The following is a 14,606-nucleotide window of genomic DNA, read 5'->3' on the forward strand; positions in this document are numbered from 1 at the left end:
GTGTTGCGATGGTTGTTTCTTGAATAATTCTTCATCAAAGACGAAGGGGTAATTTTTCAAATTAAAGTTGAAAGTCGAAAATAAGCTTTCGAAACATCCAATTAAGATAATGATATATACATCTTTTTAAAGCTTAAACCTTCAGCTTTAGAAATATTTCACGAACATATTGTTAGCTTGGTGTGTGTAGATGTAGAGGACAAAAATATAGAGAAGAAATGAAAAATCGATTTCTTTCTGTTTTTACAGAGATTTTGTGGATTAACACAATTTTTTTCTAACCAACTTAATAGCGAATTCAATTAATCTTATAAACCAGCTTTCATTTGGTATCTATAAAACGTTCATATAGAACAACAGTACTTAACCTTTTTTCAGATGGGTCTAAGACGCGACCGCATTGTTAACGTAGGAATTATTAATTAAACCCTGAAACAATGCTCGAATTCACGAAAAATTAATTGATCGATCGGAATGTCACCATTAAATCATTCACGATTTATTAGTCATCTTGCTAGTGACCATTTGGCAGCGACAGCGGCAGCATTCCAAATGGTAATTATCAAGGCCGAATGTTTTATTTAGTTTTCCAAATTGGCCTTTTTTAAGGCTAGAGGCGTATTAACTGAGGAAGTCTGAGAATCTGAGGGAGCCTCTATAATATAAAACATCATCATCATTATACAATAAATACGAACACGCTTCCAAATTTACAGAATCTCTCTTCCACCATAAATTCAACAATTTGTACGTGTGATTCAATTATACGCAACAATCTCCACATATCTGTATGAAAACTCGCACCATGTTGGTTTTCATACCGTTATGTGAAGATTGGTTATATTTTTAATATTTTTATGCTTAACTTGTACAAGCTCTGCACGTTCGTTCAACATGGTAGCAATACAGAAACTGGAACCAGCCAGGGTAAGCACGATATTTATACTACTTTCACGGCCATCCGACGACATGCATCATCTACTGAGTTCTTTTGATTTCACCAAAACTTATAGATTTTTGTGATTTCATTTGTTGGCTTTTAAAGCTGTGAAAAATTAGGTCAATAATTAACAAACATCACTTATACACTTTTTATCTTTTGAAAGTAATTGTAATACCACTTCTCTCAACCGGCAAAGAGATGTTAACGCTCGAATCCTTGCTCCCCAAATGTTACATATCGTTTTCGAAATTTTCAACTTGCACTCCAGTACAGATGCAAGAATGATGTGGTGCAAAAATATAAAAACACTCTCCACCAGACGGCGTGAAAATCAACACAGTGTCTCCACCGAACATACATCACTATGTTGATACCAGTCTTTCATTTGTCCTTTCTATCGAACAAATCAGCTTTGTCTGAAATCAGTATTGAGAAAGACTGCGGTCTGCAAGTTCGAATTATAGAGGCTTTAAAACTTCAATTTATTCGGCTTTAACTTTGAAAAAAAAGCCTATTTGGAAAACTAAACTAAACTCTGAATCATGAATGTTGTGAAATCGCGAATAGCTTGTTTATACTCGATAAATTAAAACACGCTGCATTTTCTATTTCTATTTCATAAAACCGTGTTCTGTTTTCTGATTTTGCACTATTTCTGAAAGATATAGCCCTACGTAAAAAATAGGTGATGATTTCATAGGTTTTCGTTATTGTTACACATTAAAAATAGTTCAAAATAAAGTAACACCAGATGGGCCAACCGGAAAAGCCTGCCGGGCCACATGTGGCCCGCGGGCCGCAGGTTGAGTATAGCTGATATAGAACCTTCCCAACCAGAGGGAATTTTTCATTCAACCAAAAATGTTTCTGTGTTGAAAGATCCTACAGACAGGTTATAAGGATCAAATGAAAGCTGTTTTTTTAATTAATTCGTTTATTTTTACAGGCTCAGTTACTTAAGTTTAAAGGAGCCGAATTCTTAAATATAATTTTAAAACTATATATATGAACAATTTTCTTACATCTATATGAAAGCTGGTTGTTAAGGTCGAATGGATTCGCTAATGCTCAAAATTTCTGTACAAAATCGATTTTTCATTTCTTCTCTATATTTTTGTCCACTACATCTACACACACCAAGATAACAATATGTTTGTGAAATATTTCTTAAGCTGAAAGTTTAAGCTTTAAAAAGATGTATATATATTTATCTTAAAGGGTGTGTCACATCAAATTGCATCACGGAAAAAACACTGTAAAAATTTAATTTTTAGGAAATATACCTTCAGCTTCGAGAATCCGGAGTTGTCACATCGGGACATCGGTAAGATGCTGGGAATCGTCCAATCCACGGTCAGCAGAGTACTAAAACGATACTTCGAGAACGTAACCATCGACCGGAAGGTGAAGAACGGCAAAAATGGATGCTCCGTCAGTGAAAAAGATCACAAGCGCGTAGTTAAGCAGTTTAGACGTGATCCGAGAAGTTCGGTCCGGGATGTCGCCAATAAGCTGAATTTGTCAAGTTCATTCGTCCAGCGGACCAAGCAGCGGGAGGGCCTGCGTACATACAAGGTTCAGAAGGCTCCTAACCGCGACGAAAGGCAAAACATGGTGGGGAAGACGCGAGCCCGGAAGCTGTACACCGAAATGCTGACGAAGCCGCATTGCCTGGTAATGGACGACGAAACCTACGTCAAAGCGGACTTTCGTCAGCTGCCGGGCCTGTTGTTCTTCTCCGCAGAGGACAAATTCAGCGTTCCGGAGGAGATTCGCAAGCAGAAACTATCCAAGTTTGCCAAAAAGTACATGGTGTGGCAAGCGATCTGCTCTTGCGGAAAGCGGAGCGCCCCCTTCGTGATGACCGGCACGGTAAACGGGCAGGTTTACCTTAAGGAGTGCCTACAGAAGCGCTTACTACCACTATTGAAGCAGCACGAGGGCCCGACCATCTTCTGGCCGGATCTCGCTTCGTGCCACTATTCAAAGGACGTGTTGGAGTGGTACGAAGCCAACGGGGTCACCTTCGTGCCAAAGGAAATGAACTCGCCCAACGCGCCGGAGCTTCGCTCAATAGAGAAATATTGGGCGATTATGAAGCAGGCCCTTCGGGAGAACCCAAAAGTTGTCAAATCGGAGGCGGACTTCAAGAGAAAATGGATTTCTGTTAAAAAAAAAACTACAACCTGACGTTGTACAGAACCTTATGGACGAGGTAAAGAGGAAGGTGCGAGCATACGGGCTTGGGCTCGAAGTATGAATAAAAAGAAAATGCCAAAAGTTGTTTAATAGCTTTTATTTTACTGTCTAAAATTTTCAAAAGGATCGGTCTACTGGGCGAATTTCTACAGCGTTTTTTCCGTGATGCAATTTGATGTGACACACCCTTTAATAGAATGTTTCGGAGGCTTATTTTTTTTATTATGTATGGGTGAGTCCTACAGGATCGTTCTAGAAACCAAATGATAAGGTTAATTGGATTTGCTACTGAGTCGGTTGGCAAAAAATTTTGTTTGTCCAGAAAATCTTTGAAAAAACAGAGAAAAATCTATCTTTCATTTATACTCGATATTGTTGCTCACTAGAACTACATACACCAAGATAAAAATGTGTGTGTAAAATATTCTTATACCTGAAAGTTGTAGCTTCAAAATGATGTACATCCCATGGATATGCGTTGATTTTTCGCGATGTTACAACATGTCAAACGAGGATTGCAAGGAGTGATGATACTCACACGTACATATACGCATTTCCACACATACACGCACTCCCCACCCACAAACTCATAAATACGAAAGTTACAAATCGTGCATTCTGAGAATCGCGTAGGATTTTGTACTTCTAGCACGATTTGCGATTAAATGCTCCTCTAATTTACTCCAAACTTTGAAAAATCGGTTAGAAAAAACAGCTGAACGTATCAATATGAAACGTTCACGGATGTTTAGGGAATACACTAGGCTTAAAATTTGCATGCAAACATTAGAATTTACTGCAATATTTGCAGAATTACAGTAGATTTTGTAAAGCACTATAAAATCCTGTTTTTGTTATTTTTTTGAAAGTGATGCAAATTTTTTTTTTTTTGTCAAAGTAACTTGTGCAGAATTTATTGGAGTTTTCAAAACTATCTTTCAATCTGCGTTGCGATGGATGTTTATTAAATAATTCATCATCAAAGACGAAGGGGTAGTTTTTCATTCAAACTGAAATATTTCTGTATGGGAAGGTCCTACAGGTCCTACCAGAAAGTTATAGCATGGAAAAAATCACATGAAATTTCCGACTCTGCACTCTGTTCCTCTATTTTTTTGCCGAGTGTAATAATGAATTTCAGGTGAAATGAGCACATCTCATACATAAAACAAAGATTATTTTTGTACGATCTGAGCTGTACTTATTTTATTGCATTCGTTTCCGCTATAGTTGGAATTATAGATTGAATTGGAAAATACTGAAGGACAAAAGTGAAATTCGCAAAAATCGATCACCCATATACAAAGTGGTTAAACATTCACCACAGCTGTGTTAGATTTTTTGTATCATTTTTATCTGCTTTTTAGTTTGTTTCTTTACCGAGTTAAATTTTTAAATAAAATTCAGATGAAAAAACGAGTTTTAAAGACGTTAAAAAACTTACAGTTGTTACAAATTTTCAACAAATAATTCTGCAAAACATATCGTCTGTAATATACTCTGCACATTTTTGCTCTGAACGCTCTTAAAATTATAAGACGGTCTGTTTTTCAAATTCAGGTGGCCCAATGGGTTAAACATTAGTCCTAGTGTTAGCACTCGGAAACTAAAAATTCATCAGTAGAATCTTGCTCGATTGCAGACTATTTTTCGTTGACAAGCTAGAAACCAACATAGATCCGCATTGTGTAAATGAATGAATAAAAGGTGTTGAATTCGTTAGCCGGGTCTGCCGGTCTTACATATAAAACAAAGAATTTATTCGTATATATAGCTCATTATCATTCGAGAACGGATGGTCAGATTTGATCCGCATTTTGTTGTGTTCGTCTCCGCTTACAATAAAGGGTGTGTCACATCAAATTGCATCACGGAAAAAACACTGTAGAAATTCGCCCAGTAGACCGATCCTTTTGAAAATTTTAGATAGTAAAATGAAAACTATTAAACAACTTCTGGCATTTTCTTTTTATTCATACTTCGAGCCCAAGCCCGTATGCTCGCACCTTCCTCTTTACCCCGTCCATAAGGTTCTGTACAACGTCAGGTTGTAGTTTTTTTTTGAACAGAAATCCATTTTCTCTTGAAGTACGCCTCCGATTTGACAACTTTTGGGTTCTTCCGGAGGGCCTGCTTCATAATCGCCCAATATTTCTCTATTGGGCGAAGCTCCGACGCGTTGGGCGAGTTCATTTCCTTTGGCACGAAGGTAACCCCGTTGGCTTCGTACTACTCCAACACGTCCTTTGAATAGTGGCACGAAGCGAGATCCGGCCAGAAGATGGTCGGGCCCTCGTGCTGCTTCAATAGTGGTAGTAAGCGCTTCTGTAGACACTCCTTAAGGTAAACCTGCCCGTTTACCGTGCCGGTCATCACGAAGGGGGCGCTCCGCTTTCCGCAAGAGCAGATCGCTTGCCACACCATGTACTTTTTGGCAAACTTGGATAGTTTCTGCTTGCGAATCTCCTCCGGAACGCTGAATTTGTCCTTAACTACGCGCTTGTGATCTTTTTCACTGACGGAGCATCCATTTTTGCCGTTCTTCACCTTCCGGTCGATTGTTAGGTTCTCGAAGTATCGTTTTAGTACTCTGCTGACCGTGGATTGGACGATTCCCAGCATCTTACCGATGTCCCGATGTGACTCCGGATTTTCGAAATGAGTGCACAGGATTAATTCACGACGCTCTTTTTCGTTCGACGATATTTTTCCAAATTTACGAAAAATTGACAGTGAAGCATGGCCAACGTGATCTATACACTCTTATCTGATTATAAGCGAAAGCTGAAGATATAATTCCTAAAAATTAAATTTCTACAGCGTTTTTCCGTGATGCAATTTGATGTGACACACCCTTTAGGATGAAAAGAATAGGAAAAATTGAAGATGAAGGAAGGAAGGAAGTAAAATTTTAAAAATTTATTAACCGTATGCAAATAGGCTAGACATATAAATAAATAACCTTGAAATTTCAAAAAGTTATCCCAAAAAAAATGTTCACAACCTTAAAAAAACACCCTATGCAAAATATAGCGGTCAAAGTTTGAGTTTTTTTGAAAATCTAAAAATCACCCAAGTAAAGGAAATTCAAAAATTCAATTTTTCAATTTAAAAAAAAAATATTTGTTTTATTCCAAATGTATTAGAATTGCATGAAACGTTTTTTGAGAATTCCTTTACTCTTTACCCTTGGGTGATTTTTCAATTTTCAAAAAACTCAAACTTTGTCCGCTTTGCAGCACTCTCCCATAAGTCGGATTGAGCTGATATTTTGCATGGGGTGTTTCGGATTTCGAGTTTTTTCGCTGAATTGTATTTCACAAGAAATACAGACAGAAAAACGTGTTTAAATTGACAAAACTTACATCTTTTAAATAAATTCTGTATAATACATCATGATTATGATATTATCTCATATATGTAAGTGATTTTGTGTAATACAAGAATCTAGCACTACTGTATTACTTGTTAACCATCTTCGACCCATATGTTCATCAGTGAGAAGTTTGTTCAATTCGAATTAATTTATTTGATTGGAATTCGCGTTGACACTATGAGCTTCATGTTCCGTTATTGTCTGCTAGTATAACAGAAAACAAACATTCCGATGAAAAATGCCAAGTGTACGAGGTGTACAAACAATGAATGGTCATCAGGGTGGGAATGGATGTATGGAAAAAAAATCATCATCGGATTTAAAGAACCGAACATGTACATTAGGGTGCCAATGAAAATGGTCATCTCGAATTTCAAAAAGTTACTCCATGAAAAATGTTCACCACCTCGATAAAACACCCTATGCAAAATATCAGCTCAATCGGATTTAAAGGAGAGTGGCGCAAAGCGGTGCAAAAAATGAGTTTTTTTGAAAATCGAAAAATCACCCAAGAGGGAAGTAAAGGAAATCGGGGAAGTAAAGGAAACGTCTGTGACACTAATAAATAAAGTTCGAATGAGCTAATATTTTGCATAGAGTATATTATCGTGCAAATAAACATTTCGCAGCAAGTTCCGAATGAAAAATCGAGATAACCATTTTTATTGGCACCCAAAACCATAATTTTCGTTTCGTATTCCGAGTTCCAGAGTGTTGATTTTTGACAAAAAAAGAATTTTTCGAGATGACACTGAATCTCAACGATTCATGCAATTTGATGACATTTGGAAATCAAATTTTTTTTTTGAAAATCCCGATTTCATGTTTCCCTTGGGAGATTTTCGAGGGTCAAAAAATCAAAACTTTGAGGCACCCCTAAATCATGTGCAATTGAGCACAGGTAATTTTTTTGGGCCAATAAAAAAAATGTACATGGTCAGTGTTTCAAATTTTACATGACCATTTTCGCAGTCACCCAAATGGTCATTATACTGTAGCCGGTGGTTTCGTTTCGTTCTAAAGTTGTTTTAGCATTGGTGGTTACCTACTAATCCATGTTCAAGGGATTTTCGTCTATGAACAACTTCAAGAGCAGTGTTCTGTCCATTTTTGCATAGGAGACGTAATCACCTACAAGCGTAACCATGTAAAATGTCTAGATAAGGTGCTCTGGATTTGTTGCGAGTCTAGAATAGTACTTTTTTCCTGGATACTCTGGGAAATGATAACAACAGCAGGTTCATGTTTTTTCAATTCATTGAACTTTTAAAGGCAATCTGCAATGTTGGTAATTTAGCAACATGATTTACCGATATCACGATCAATCGCATTAAGATGGTGGAGTGACTTACACCAACGGTATGAGTAAATGCTGAGTATGTGGAATAATTCGATATCGAATTCGAGGAGTTATAATGCTAAGGCATGACAGGCATGTTTGGACTCTACAAAGAATGTGATTCAAATGTAGATTTAGTTTATAGCACATAATACTTATGATTGTTGATTTTCGAACGATGTATGAAAGCTGTATGGAACAAACAGTGATTTTTCGGAAACGTTTTTTTCAAAATTGCTCAAATGTTTTCGAACAAAACATGTTTGTTTGCATGTTTAGCAAACGTTTTACCATGCGTAGAATGCAAAACGGCGAGAAAGTCGATTTCATTGCACAATGGTCCAGGAGGTGCATTTAAGTGGAGAGTAGCATCTAGAGCTCGACAGTTATTCTCTAGACAAAAACTGTCTTCGACAAAGTTGTATATATAATAGAGCGCTCATTTTTAAGTTATCAAAAATAGGGTGACCAAAATTGTCGATGAAATAAAAAAAAATAATTTTCTCATCTTTAAAGATAAAGGTAAACATAGTTCGACAATGTTGAAGTGCCAGTTATTTGAAACATATTTGTAGCATAATGTTTTTGTTCTGTCTATCTTGAAATAACCTATATAGCGCCTTCTTTCTAAGTTGCGTTAGAGCCACCATGAAAAAAACTGTTTTTTGACGTAGGACTACGTCTAACCTTTCAATATAGGGGCCCATTTCAATATTTCGGTGTGAAAAAGTGTTCAGTTTTTGAACGCTAATACCTCCTCAATTAATGAATGGATTTTGGTTCTAAATACACACATTGATAGGAAATATCCTCAGCAATTGTTAATATGCTACACATTACGGGTTTTCAGCTCCTATAAAGTTCAAATTGATGAAAAATTGGAAGAAACAATTCCCTTCTTTCCTATACATTTTGTCTGCGCTCCCGCAGCAAACAGCTATTCATTACAAGCAACTACGGGTACGGGCGAAACGTTTGAACAAGGCGAAGGAGGGAGACAAAAAAGAGATTATAAATAAATATAGGCGGTCGCTACAACGTTAACTATATGGCTATATAAAGTGAGCGATGGTGGGGCTTGGCCACATTCTATCATCGGACGCCAATTAGGAAAGACGCTACAGGTAAACTTCGATATAACGTACATTTCACTTTCAAAATTGTACGCTGTATCGAATTGTACGTTATATCGAAGCATAATAAAGTAATCACAAACGTAGTCTATAATACATTATTGAGTTGCTGTTTTAGTCATGTTAATTACTAACTTCAATCAGAAGACGAAGCCAACCTTTCTCATGATGTTTCCCTTCGTACTGTTGATTGAAGCTTGATTCATTTAGAATCTGTAATCACCAAACCAGCTGTATTTCGAGATTGATTGAAGGTACAAAACTTGTTTTAGCATCACAATACAGATAATTCATTATTCTATCAGAAAAAAAATATTGAAAAAAATTTTCCTTTACACTTTGCAAAGGTGTACGTTATATCGAGGTAAAATGTACGTTATATCGAGTGACGTTATATCGAGGGTACGTTATAACGAGGGTACGTTATATCGAAGTTTCCCTGTATCTTGAAATTGATTTTCAGCATAAGAGATTGCTGCATTTTCCGGGGATGTATGCGTTGCGATACCGCAAGAGTGAGAGACATGAGTTTCAATGTGATGTGGAGCAGGAGAGCAATCGAAGTGTGTTAAAAGCGGTGGAAGCGTTGCGCTGGGTGAATGAGTGGCTAATCGCGCTCGATTTGATAGAATGCAGGAGTTTTTAAACGGTTTTATTTAGCTGTGACATATTTGTATGTTTGTATGTAACATGTTTGTCTATGGCGCTGTACCACATTAATTTAAATTTGATCCCTTTCCTGTTGACCGGTTGATCTGAAATTTGGAACACACCTTTATCTCTGCAGTCATTATAAAAATGCATATTTCATGATATCGAAAATCCAAGATGGCGACCGCTACAAAATGGCGGATTACATATTTTCTCAAAGCCTAATCAATATGGGTATCAAATGAAAGGGATTGACTAGTAGAACACGATTATTTATGAAAAATGCAAATCCAAAATGGCCGCCACCACAAAACGGTGGATTATATATTATATATGGGTATCAAATGAAGGTCTTGACTAGTAGAACACAGTTATTCATGAGGAGTGCAAAGCCCAATTATATCACGATACCAGACGATCAATTCCTATTACTATGTGCTTGCCATCAAGTATGTGTTCATTGCCGGCTGAACAATAACCCCTGCAACATTTGCACCGCCCGACATTTGCATGACAAATTTTGATTTTTTCGTATTTGACAAACGTTTGGATTCAAAGTGTTTGCTGAGTGCTGTGGTTTTATTTTATCCTTTGTTTTTTTTTCATCTCTCATACGGTCATTTTGTACATGAAAAGTTGATCATTCTAGGATCTGTGGTCCATGATATTCGAATAATGGACACCCCTTGGTGTAGTCCTACGTCTCTCCGGTTATGTCCCCGACATTACCCACCCGTCTTTTTTTGTTCTAAGTTTTATATTTCAATTTCTGCATAGAAACTGTCTTTGAAGGACTTTTAGAACATAATAATAAAAACATTTAGCGATGCAGAACTTGTCAACATCTCAACTCTAATTAATGTTATTGATATTTGTACCCAAAAATACGCTCTCTGCAATTGTTTGTCATTCTTTCTGGGGCAAACATAAACAAAGTTTGTTGGCGGCATTTGGAAGAGCATAGTTCACTCTACATGATGTATGATTTTCAAAACTATGTTATTTGTCGTGTTTGAGTAAATTAAAGTTGAAATCATGAGTTTATGGGTAAAAAAAACTTCAATAACTTCGAGTAGGATTAAGATATTGACAAGATCTGCATCGAAAAATGTTGTTTTTAATAAGTTCTAAAATTCGTACGAAGACAGTTTTGATGTAGAATTTCAAATATAAAAGTTAGAGCAAAAAAGCCGCATGGTCACCCTAACGCAACTTAGGAAAAAAGCGTTGAGTCGATTATATTAGGCTGTCAAAAAAGTCCTGCGGTATTTTTTTTGAATTTTCATTTGTTCATAAAATTAGTTACAATCATCTGTTTTAAGTCAAATATGTTCCCAACGAGATGCCAACTTCATTTATTATCCCATTTATTTATTTATTAGGCTCATTAGCATTTTAGCTGTAACAGAGCCGAGTTTTAATCGTGTACATGTACATATGTTTATGTTTCTATAAATTGTAAATTACACAGTAGCCATTTTTAGGCGTTAGGTTTTTCTGTTCCATTACATTATGGTAAATTACACAGTAGTAGCCATTTAGGCGTAAGGGTATTCTTTCTGTTCTTCCATTGTTCAGCAAACCGGACAGCGGAGACAGTTGATATTGATCATTGTTGGGTTATTTATAGAACAGCAGCCCGATGTTTCTTGCAGAGCAGAGCAGTTGTATGGATGAATCGATCTTATTTCGACCGTGGATCGATCTCCATCGCTGATGATGGTTGCTTGGACGTAGTTATTCTATAACAACACAAAGATGATCAATTGAGGGTCCTGAGTTTGAACTCACGATCGATCGCTTAGTAAGCGAACGCGTAACCAAGTGGCTACGAAGACCCCCTATGCCAACTTCATAATACCCCTGTTATAGAAGCTCGCTTCCTTATTGGCAAAAAACTTGGATAGCCAATTTTCACAGGCCTCTTTTGTGGCTAACTTCTGACTACCTAGCTCGTTCGCCATGGACAAAAACAGGTGGTAGTCACTTGGTGCAAGGTCCGGACTATACGGCGGATGCAAAAGAACCTCCCATCCGAGCTCCCGGAGTTTCTGGCGCATCACCAAAGAAGTGTGTGGCCTGGCGTTGTCCTGATGGAAGACAATGCGGCCTCTGTTTATCTAAGATGGCCTCTTCTTCATGAGTGCTACCTTCAAGCGGTCCAGTTGTTGGCAGTACAGGTCCGAATTGAGCATTTGGCCATAGGGAAGCAGCTCATAATAGATTATTCCTTGACAATCCCACCAAACACACAGCAGAACCTTCCTGGCCGTTAATGAAGGCTTGGCCACCGTCTGAGCCGCTTCAGCGGGCTTCGACCACGACCGTTTGCGCTTCACGTTGTCGTAAGTGACCCACTTTTCATCGCCAGTCACCATCCGCTTCAGAAACGGGTCGATTTTGTTGCGATTCACATGCGTCGATACGGTCAAAGATGTTTTTTGTGCTTCTTTGTGAATCCAAGCTTCTTCAAATGGTTAATAACTGTTTGATGACTTATCCCCAGCTCTTGGCCTTGCTACGGCTGCTACTATGCCGGTCTTTCTCGGATAATTCGGCGATTTTGTCGCAATTTTCGACTACAGACCTTCCGGAGCGTGGCGCATCTTCGACGACCTCTACACCAGAACGAAAACGTTGAAACCATCGTTGTGCGGTGGAAATGGAAACTGTATCGGGTCCATGAACTGCACAAATTTTATTGGCAGCTTGAGATGCATTTTTGCCTTTGTCATAGTAGTACTGTAAAATATGTCGGATTTTCTCTTTATTTTGCTCCATATTTGCGACACTATAACTCACGAACGACTTAACCAAACAAAACACTGTCAAGGACTATATTATAGCGCGCAAAATACCTTTCCAACAAGCTATAGTATGACTCGATACAATGAATACAACTAGAACTACGCGCTTACAACGACACCTCGCGGAAACACCGCAGGACTTTTTTGACAGCCTAATATTAAAAAATAGAAAAAAGCTTTGTTCTACAAAGTTGTTTAAAATAATCGGAACTACAACATTGTCGAACTATGTTTATCTCTATCTATAACAGTGGTGGAATAGGCATGACGTGGACCGCATCAAGTTTTTTCATCATAGCCGCGCACCGCAATGTTTTTCTTTCACTGCTGTTTATGATAAAATGTAAATATAAAATATAAATTTCTCCGTTTTTTTCTAAGCCCCACTACAACATTTAAATTGGAAACTGTTCTGTTTTATAATATGAAGACTTATAATACACTGCGTTTCACAACTATAAAACCTCTCAATTTTTCTGAATTTCCAAAGATATGTAAGAAGTCGGTTGAAATAAATAATATAGTGTAGGATATAACAACTATCTTCATTTAAAAAACTGGTCATTTGAACTTTATTGTTGTGTTCAGGCGCGAAACATTCAAAAAACAGAAATTCCAGTGTTTCATAACTATAGAACCAGATGAAAAACTCTCACTCCTTTACAGAATTAACGTCAATTTCACATGAATCACAATAAGTTTCTAATTCGTAGGTCATCTTTAGGTCTCAATCATAACCCATTCGGGGTGGTTTTGGCCAAACTGCGCCATGTTGTAGTGTGTATCTCATTCTACGCAGAGGATACTGTTCGTTTAAGCTCTTCAAATCACTCATACGGCTTCTAAATGCATCTACTATTCGTACAATCACTCCTCATATGTTCTTGGTAGGGTTTTCATCTGGTTAACAAGCTGACCAGTCCCGAATCTGAAGCCCCCATTCATTAAACCATGCCATGACCTTCCGGATGTTATGAATTGATGCCCCATTACCAAATTACCACGGTGTTTTTGATGCAAAAACAGAAGCAAATGATTCTGAAGTACTTCATTGCACTTCTGACTGTACATTGGTGTTGATGAAAAGCTATCTGAACCAGGCCGTTTTGAAAATATTTTCCTCAAACCATCAAACTGCCGCCTGCAACATTGCGAGTTGAGAAATTACACGACACGTTCCGTGAGTCCTTTCAGTATGAAGAAATTCTATTTAAGTTGTATTTCTTTTTTTCAGAGAAATTCTCTTAAAATAGTGAAACCCACGGTATTAGTTTTTGGACCCGCAGCTTTGAAGATGAAATTTTTATGGTTTGGGGAGAATTTTCTCAAAAAGGCCTAGTTTAGGTAGCTTACCATCAACACGAATGAACAGTCAGAAGTGCAAAGAAGTACTTCAGAATAATTTATTGATTGAATTACATCAAAAACAATGTGATAATTGGGTGATTTGGCATCAATTCATAAAATCCGGATAGTCAAGGCATGGCTTCAGATTCTGGACTAGTCAGCTTGTTTACCAAATCAAAACCCTATCATGAACTTATGAGGAGTGATCTTATGAAGAGTAGATGCAGCTTACAAGCAGTATGAGTGGTTTGAAGAGCTTGAACGAGTATCCTATGCGTAGAAAAAGATACACACTACAACATGGCGCAGTTTGGTCAAAACCACCCCGAATGGGTTATTTGAAATGATTGAAGATGACCTACGAATTAGAAACTTATTGTGATTCATGTGAAATTGACGTTAATTTTGTAGAGGAGTGAGAGTTTTTCCATCTGGTTCTATAATTATGAAACACTGGAATTTTTGTTTTTTGAATGTTTCGCACCTGAACACAACAATAAAGATCAAATGGCCAGTCTTTTGAATGAAGATAGTTTATTTGTTTATTTGTTTATTTATTTGTTATCAACAGGCCTGAACAAGAGTGCCCTAATGACATACTTAAATCTAACTTAAATTCTACCTAATATCTAACGGCATTAGAAAAAATCCTTTTCAGATGTGAACGGGTCAAGTTAAAATCGTACGAAGTGTACGAGCGGTTGAAAACTCGGCACATATTTGAAACGGGTTCATTATACCCGTAATTAGTGCGTGAAGAGGGGACACAAATGAATGTATGAGAGCGCAAAGTTCGTGTCCTTATATTAAA

This window comes from Toxorhynchites rutilus, chromosome 2 (assembly GCF_029784135.1).
Source record: "Toxorhynchites rutilus septentrionalis strain SRP chromosome 2, ASM2978413v1, whole genome shotgun sequence".
Classification (NCBI taxonomy): domain Eukaryota; kingdom Metazoa; phylum Arthropoda; class Insecta; order Diptera; family Culicidae; genus Toxorhynchites; species Toxorhynchites rutilus.